Genomic DNA, 9,410 nt, shown 5'->3' on the forward strand with positions numbered 1-9,410 from the left:
AACGTCTAAAAGGATGTTGATTGTAATTATATGTGGAAGAGAAGGTAGGGAGCTATTATATTTCATTACTTTATTTAATAAATAAATGTAATATTTAAAATGAATATAATAGATTGTTTTCTTTCTTTTCTTGTATCTTTTTCTACCTTCTTTATTTTTCTTTAGATTTGTACTTTACTTCCTATAAATTCTTAATAAATATAAATAAAAGAGAGACAGTTAATTAGTACAATGATAGACTGCTTAAATTTCACCCTTGAAACAATCTTAATACTACTTATCGTAACAGCATTCAAAAGTCAGAAACCACATAAAAGGTTAAATCCCAAAGTTCCATGAAACATGTCATCTCCTTGCATAGGGATCTAATTATGCTAAATAAATATTTGCTCAGCAGCCATAAGACAGCAAAAAGAGTATTGTTTACATATTTAGATGTCTGTCACTCTGTTAGCGCTTGAGATTGTATAAAAGTTCCACATGGGGAGAAATCATTATGTATAATAGTGTAACAGAATAACAGAATAATACAGTTGGAAGGAACCTTGGAGGTCTTCTAGTCCAACCCCCTGCTCAAGCATATACCATATACCTTATATCAGTGATGGCTAACCTTTTCCGGACCGAGTGCCCAAAGCGCACGTGCGCATGCTCGAACACTCAAATGCAATGCGCGTGTGTCCCTGCATGCCTCTGCCCCCACACATCCACATGTGCCCCCTGCACGTGCCCCACCCCTGTGCATGTGCATGTGCCCCCCACGTGCCCCCCCACATGCATGACAGAGACCCGACGACCAGCTGGCCGGCAGGAGACGCACGTGCATGCACGGGGCAGCTGAACTGGGGCGATGGCTGATGTACCTACAGAGAGGGCACTGTGTGCCACCTGTGGCACGCGTGCCATAGGTTCGCCATCATGGTCTTATACCATTCCAGACAAGTCCAGGACAGAATGTTATAAAAAAGGAACTTTTCTTACCATATCTCAGCCAGGAAAATTAAGTTAGACTTTATTCTCTAATACCCTTCTTACTAGCTATGTCAGTGGACCAGGCTGCTAGATCAGGGTACCACAAAGTGGTCAATATTGAAGCCCAAGTTTATTATAGGTTTGTCGCACATTCAGCCCAGATATTCAGACTGAATTTGGCATTTTTATCTCACATCGAGTTTCCAAGGATCTGGGATATGCAGATGTTGATGTTTAATGGTCTTAAAGGTATCAATAAGGGCAAGTTTGTTATGGTTCATTGCCAGAGTCAGCCAGATGTTTAGATTGAATTTGGAATTTATTAAATTATTTTCAGATGAACAATCTGAAACTTAATGAAGGGGGGTTGATGAGCTGAAGAGTTTGGGCATCTCTGTCCCAGATTATTAATTTGAAATTTTGCTTCAGAATTTAAAAATGCTCAGGACTACAGTATGAAAAAGGTTCGGAGTTCTGTTTTTTCACTGTTGTGAAAAACAACAGCAGCCACAAATCCCCGTCCTTTTTGTCCATTCATTTCCCAAGTGCTCCTGCCACTAAGAAGCAACTCCACAATCTGTCTAGTGAAACTGAAGGAAAAAAAAAAATCAAATGAAGGCCCATAGTTGCTGTACTCTATTGCTATATAAGCCTTCAGTGAATTTCCTGGGCAGAAGGATACTCAACTAGAATTAATTGCCCTCCAAGACTACAGCCAATAAATCAAGGAAATGCGGGTATCCATCATAGAATGTAGGCTTTCTCAGATGAAGTGAACCCTGGGAATGCCATATGTGACATTACGTATGGATGTTTCAGTAGCTGTGCTAGCATTCTGAAAGCAGATTTGAAGCACTACTTACATGCTATGCCTGCCCTGAGCAGAAAAGACATCAACCATTGCAAGTAGATGGCATCTGAGAGCCTTCTTCCATACTTAAAATTATTTTGATGTTTATGCAGGGGTGAAATTCAGCTGGTTCTATCCAGCTCGGGCAAACCGGTAGTAGCAGCTGCGGGAGGCTCCGTCCACCCGTGCTGATGTCATGACATCGCTTTTTTTGTGATGATTTTAAGCCTTGCTCATGCGCAGAAGGCTTTGCGAAAGAATGGATGACGGCACATGCACATTTGCGAACCGGTAGGGAAGGTACTTGAATTTCACCCCTGCGTTTATGGATTTCTATTGCCTAATAATTCTGGGGAAACAGCTGTTGCAGCTTTAGATCTGCCCTGAAGATGCTAGCAGCATGAGTAGCGAACTGTTAAGGTATATTCATTGTTTCAAAATACAGTTACATACATCACAGCCACCAAACCCTTTTCAAACAGTTGCTTCAAGTTCTCATCGGCCATTTTGCTAACCAGATTGTTTTTCTGCAGGGGATGTCGAATTCTTTACATCTTCCCTTGCTAAGGCATTATTCAGCGGCTAAGGGTGTCCTGGGGAAAGGCAAAAAATATCATTATGGCCACTGTAGCCATGCAGTTGGAGTCCTCTCTCCTTTCCATGTGTCTCAAGATCATATACCTGCACAAATGGGAGAGACTTGGTTGCACAGTTGTCATCACATCTTGACTTTTTTTAACCATCATACCATGGCTGCACAAATCTGAGGAACCCTTTAAGATTTTCTATATTTCTTTGCGCCCAACCAACAGCTCATACATAGGAGCCCTATATTGTTAACAAAAGTTTTTATTAAATTTGCCACCCATCTCACTATCTAAAGCAACTATATGCCTCAGAAGAGTAATATGCCTGCAGGCTGAGTTTATTGAAGGAATTTCCTTTCCTTTCCTTTCCTTTCCTTTCCTTTCCTTTCCTTTCCTTTCCTTTCCTTTCCTTTCCTTTCCTTTCCTTTCCTTTCCTTTCCTTTCCTTTCCTTTCCTTTCCTTCCCTTCCCTTCCCTTCCCTCCCTCCCTTCCCTTTCTTTTTCTTTTTCTTTTTCTTTTTCTTTTTCTTTTTCTTTTTCTTTTTCTTTCCTCTCCTCTCCTCTCCTCTCCTCTCCTCTCCTCTCCTCTCCTCCCCTCCCCTCTCACATGTATTCTTCCCTTGAGATAGTTTCTGTGTAGGGTTCATATAGCCTGAGAATCTGGCATTTGTTCAATGGAAGTAGTATAAGAGTTTTAACTAAGTTGGAGAATTTATTTAATTTGAAAAGGTTCCCTATTCGTGTTACATGATGCTTCTGCACATATGAAAACAGTTCTTTTCAGATAGACACGCTCTTTTCAAAACACAGCACAATCAAGAGGCCAAAACCTCAGAAATGGGTGGGGAGCCCTTACTGGTTCATGATATTTTCCCCCCCATAAACAAGGGAAAAGGGTACAATTCCTTCTTCTCTTGTTACTGCAAACTGAATTTGAAACCATGCTGGAAGCTAAAATTAAGTAATGAATGCAATTCCCTGGAGCTTGTTTTATCACCATTAATTTTAGAAAAAGCAGCAGTGATAGTGATTGCTTGGGGCAGAATGTCCTTGCGCTCTCTGTTGCCACGGTAAACATGACAGCCTTTTGCAATGGGCACATTGGCGATCTTTTATTCTGTTTCTTGCTAACACCAAGGGAATGGAAACCTCCAGAACACAGGTGGGCAACTACGGCCCCTTTATGACCTGTGGACTTCAACTCCCAGAATTCCTAGCCAACAAAGCATGTTAGCTCAAGAATTCTGGGAGTTGAAGTCCACAGGTTATAAAAGGGTCATAGTTGCCTCCAGAGGATCATTGAAAATGCATCTTTTGAAAATATATAGGTTACAGGGTGGGTTTCAATTTTTTTTACTACTGGTTCTGTGGGTGTGGCTTGGTGGGCGTGGCATGGCTTGGTGGGCATGACTTGGTGGCCGTGGCAAGGGACGGATACTGTAAAATCTCCATTCCCACCCCACTCCAGGGGACAGATACTGCAAAATCTCCATTTCTTCCCCAATCCAGGGGAAGGTTACTGCAAAATTCCCATTTCCTCCCGATCAGCTGGGACTTGGAATGCAGAGAATAGATGGGGGCGGGGCCAGTCAGAATTTTTACTACCGGTTCTCTGAACTACTCAAAATTTCTGCTACTGGTTCTCCAGACCTGCTGAAACCCACCTCTGATAGGTTAGAATTGTTCTTCAAAAATTAACGTGAAGCAGGCCAGCACACAGATGTCTTCCCTTGCTGCTGGCATTGGTACATCAGCCATCCATAGCTGCTGGGACTACATGTATCTTCACAGAACTGAAGAGCAGAAGCTTGAAAAGCTGCATGCAGTTGGTGTTTGGAAAGGCACAGCCTCAAAGATGGCCTTGCAAATAGAATGGGGAGTAGGAGGGGGTCAGGCACAAAGAACGAACAAAGGTGTTTGCATATCAGTTGGGAAAGTAAGGCAGGGCTTGATGTTGAACTGCATTGCTATTGCTACAGGGTGATCGTTTTACGTCGTCAGTTTAAAGGCGAGATTTGGTCTCTAATCTCTACTCTTCTTTTTGCATTTCCAAACTAGTATTTATCTTAGCTCATTGAACATAGTGGCAACTTAGATGTGAAAGAGCAAGTGGTTTATTTGGCGATTCCTGACCTTAATGGGGCCTATTCTTGGGTTCCCCCCAGAGGTGGTATTCAGCCGGTTCAGACCGATTTGGGCCAGTTCGAGCGAACCGATAGAGGAAATCACAGGTGGGCCCATCGCGGGTGGACCCTGCCCCGTCCTATTTAGGCACATTTTTGAGGCCGGGCACATGCACGGATGTGACATGCGCGAGCAAAACGCATGTGCGGAAAGCCGGGAGCATGTGCAGAAGGCACACGCATGTACACGGAGCGAACCCATGGTAACAAAATGTGAAACCCACTGCTGGTCCCCCCCACAAGCCTTTGATCAGAGATTAGAGAATAATTACAGATTAAAAAAAAGAGAAAAGCAGGAAATGTACAAATCAGTCAAGATTATTTTGTTTGTTAGCAAGACTAAAAAAAAACATTGGTTTAGAATGATGGGTGGATGTAGCATATAACTTTGTATACCCTGATTTGGGCAGATTAAGCTGGGGTTTAACTGTGACAGGAACAAAGCTAACTTTGGCTGAGTTGATTGATATTCTCTTTCCTTCTGGCAGGTGCACCACCCCAAACATGCATGTGAAAAGGACGGTTTTCAATTTCAATTAATCATAGTTTAGCTCTAAAAAAACCCTAAAACCTAAACTATGATTTGCCTTACTTTTTATTTTTTTAAAAAATCCATTGTTTATAAACCAGGGTTTGAGATTGTTTCAAGATGTTGTTATTCCCAGGCTTAGATTGTACTACATTGTTCAAATGAGCGACAGGGAACTTTCAAATTTATTTTGGGGGGGCAGAGGGAAAAAAAAGGGTGTGAATGAACCAAGTCAAGTTGGGCTCATTCCTATGATGCTTATGACAATGAAAGGCAGCCAACGTGTGAATGTCAATAAGGGGTGGGCCTCCCTGGATGTAACAACCTTCTCCCTTAGAATAAACAGACGTGGAAACTTGAGTATGTCTTCTTATTTTCCTTTTGCAAAATTTGGTCTTTTTTTTTCCAAAGCTTTAAGTTCAGTTGTATGAAAGGCCAAAAATAACATGCTGGAGTTTTGAATGGTTTGTATTTCCACTAAAATGGTCCACACCCATGAATGTTATTTGTGCTCTAAAGAAACTCTCAATTTCAGTTCAGATCTTGAGTTATCTAAGATTAAAACCCATAACTTCTTATAGCTTAATATGCTTATTTTAACCTTACATCACTGTTTTTTTCCCCCCAGCTGATCTGGGTGGATTCTCAACCGTACTGAATTTTAAAGGCAGAGGTAGTAATTAGTTGGTGGGTTTGTTCCTGAATAAGTGATTTTGTAGAACTTCATAATTTCCAGAAAGTAGATGGTTTTCTAAAGGCCGACTTGGTTTTTTTTATTTATTGACTGCCAGATAGTAAAAAGGAAGTATGGACAATAGGCCAGTTAAGTTTACATAATTATTATGTTGAGCCAGTGTGTTAACAACCTAATTGACAGACATTGTTGTTTAAAAAAAGGTGGGAGGACTGACAATTTTATGGGTATCAAGAGCAAAAGTTAAGTAGAAACACTCTTATCTTTACAAAATGCGGATTGTTTCCCCAAAGGCCTAAAGGAAAAAGAACAGAATTATTGCAAGTGGAGTAAATCTAGCAAGGAGGATATAAACAGGCAAGAAGAGAGACAGAGGAGAATGTGAAAGAATCAGGGTAAAATAGTGTGAAAGTGAAGGAGCTGACTAGGGTGTCTTCAGTGGAATGTTTCTATAATTTTAGATGTTTTAGATCTCTAGAATAATAGTTGTACTAGTTTCCAGTTTCCTTTTGGGTGCAATTCAAGGTTATTACCTTTAAAGCCCTGAATGGTTAGGGGACACGGTGGCTCAGTGGCTAAGACGCTGAGCTTGTCGATCGAAAGGCTGGCAGTTCAGTGGTTCGAATCCCTAGTGCCATGTAACGGGGTGAGTTCCCATTACTTATCCCAGCTTCTGCCAACCTAGCAGTTCGAAAGCACATAAAAAATGCAAGTAGAAAAATTGGTGGGAAGGTAACAGCATTCTGTGCGCCTTTGGCATTTAGTCATGCCGGCCACATGACATCTTTGGACAGCGCTGGCTTTTTGGCTTTGAAACAGAGATAAGCACCGCCCCCTAGAGTCGGGAACGACTAGCACATGTGAGGGGAACCTTTACCTTTACCTTTATGGTTAGATTATCTGCGGCATCACCTTTGCCTAAAGACATCTACCCATCCTACCAGATTAGATAGAATGGGCATGCTCCTAGCCCCTTCCCTTAAAAATTACCACATTATGGGAGCTGCCTTTCCCCTATCCTATGAAAAATTCTGTCCCCTTAAAGTTTGGCAGGCCCCTACCTTCTTAGTCTTCCAAAAAAGCACTGGAGACTTGGCTCTTCCCCCAGTTGCTGGGATAGGCAGAGATGACTGTATGTTGGAAACTTAATTGGATGCCAAGTTTTTGTTTTAATGTTTATGGTTTTAATAGTTTTAATTTTAATTAATTTTTTTTAAAAGCCAACACAGTTCTAGGCTGCATTAACAGTGGGATAGAATCAAGATGACATGAAGTGTTAATACCACTTTATAATGCCTTGGTAAGACCACACTTGGAATATTGCATTCAGTTTTGGTTGCCATGATGTAAAAAAAGATGTTGTAGAAAAAGTCTAAGTTAGAACAATTAATCAGTGGAACAACTTGCCTTCAGAAGTTGTAAATGCTCCAACACTGGAAGTTTTTAAGAAGAGATTGGACAACCAGTTGTCTGAAATGGTAAAGGGGTTCCTGCCTGAGCAGGGGGTTGGACTAAAAGACCTCAAAGGTTATTCTGTTCTGTTAATATAGTTTTTATATTGTTTTATTATACACATAGTTTTAATTCTTGATTGGGAGCCACCCAGAGTTTAATATAAAATGGGTGGCTATATAAATATTGTTTTTTAAATGAAACATTTACTTACAAATGTTTTAAAGAAATAACTATTATTAGAAATAGAATATATTTACATTTCTTTCCTCATTCTTAATAGGTTGTAGACTTTCCCCAAAGATATGCTCTTGGTGGTCTGATGAATTCTATATCTGAGAGATAAAAGATAGAAATGAAAAAAATTATATTCATGTTAAAGTCCTTTTGCCCAATGACTGTAACTGAAGATAGTGCAAAATCAAACAATTTAGGACATTAGAGTGCTCAGTGAACATTTGTATGGCTTTAAGGGAAGTACAGTGTCTTCAAGGATTTTTCAAATTCTTAATCCAGGGAGAAAAATCTGTCCCCAGCAGCCTCATGTAGATGTTAAATAGAAGTGGAGAGAGCACCAACTCCTGTGATCCCCTCAGTCATCATTAATGGGAATCAACCTCTAAGGAAGGAGGAAAGCAGTGCCATCTACCCCCAATCTTTGAATTGATCCAGAAGGAAACCAAGACATTCCCTCATCCTTCCCTCACTGTCCATTACCATTAGGAGATTTCAAATGTTGGCCTCTCTTTCAAATCAGCCAATCACTACTCACCCCTCAAGGCTTACCATCAGCCAATTGGACCTAGGGGCCAGAGGGAGGTGGAAAAAGGGATGGAGATATATCTCTTGCATCTTCTCTGTTGACACATAACTCTGGGTCTCTGGGAAGTATAGTTGGAAGGTGCAGTGGTGCTGAAATGGCCACAACTTTGCCAAATTTTAATTCCATGGAAGTAATGGATTCCAGATTTTGGATGCATTCTTTAAGGTGGCACATTTGAGTACTTTAATACAAAAGCTTTTCCTATGGCACACCATTTCATCCAGCTGAAGGCTTCAAACAAACACAAAGTTTAACAGTGTATAGATTTTTATTATAGTTATCTGTGGCTATTATCTGTGGATATTACTAGGGGCTAACAAATATATATGAAACCAGTTCTTGAAAGACCGAAAAGTAGAAGGAATGGACAATCAGTAAAGTGAATGGATAAAAATTTTCTTCCCTGTATTTAAGACAAAAAAAAAAAAAAAAAAGAGAGAGAGAGCACATTCATCCTATGAGATTAATGGCTGGTTGAAAGTAGCTATTCTGCTACTTTCTCTACTTTTATTTGACAATATAAGTGGACTTTTACTCTCCAGCAAAAGCTATAATAAACGTAGACACCACAATTATTTTGACAAGTTAGCTAGACGATGGTTACACGCTATACATGTACTCATGTACGGTATATGCCTATCTTCAGATAAGCTGATCCTCAAATTGTTAATCAAAGTACCATGAAAATACCATGGATAAGCTAACACTCAATATTTTTGGAATGAATTTTCACAATTGGCTTATTTTTTTATGCTCTTTTGGTTAAAATTTGAGGGCCCGTTTATTCATGGATGGACTTACACATGAGTCTATACAAGATGTATGGATAATTTTAAAAAGTATTACCATATATATTTGTGGGTAAGTCACCTCTAAAATCTTCTGTTCTCTCGTTGGACATGAGAAGTACAAATGAAAACACCACCTGTGTTCCTAACTCTTTTGCCTTCTTGCCTAGCTGCTCATACTCCCTTAATATATTTTTTAGGTTCTTTTTTGGTTGCATTGTTTGTCCCAATGTGAAGGAGGAGAAAGGGATAATAATTAGCAGGCTTGATTATTTGGATAAGCCTCTTTGTCATGTTTGAATTTTGCACCTGGGCAACAACATAATTCCCTTGATAGCACTGGTGGGTTTCAGATTATGTTACTACCGGTTTGCCGTGTGCACCCATGCTCGCTTTGTGCATGCCCATGACCAGTTTGAGCATGCACTGGTTTTTCGTGCATGCGCTTTGCTCACACACACGCCTTCCGCTCACGCACCCGGCCTCAAAAATGTGCCTAAATAGGATGGCATAGAGCTGAGGTGGATGAGCAG

The sequence above is a fragment of the Pituophis catenifer genome, unplaced genomic scaffold (assembly GCF_029215685.1).
Source record: "Pituophis catenifer annectens isolate HBS135680 unplaced genomic scaffold, rPitCat1.0.hap2 SCAF_2, whole genome shotgun sequence".
Classification (NCBI taxonomy): domain Eukaryota; kingdom Metazoa; phylum Chordata; class Lepidosauria; order Squamata; family Colubridae; genus Pituophis; species Pituophis catenifer.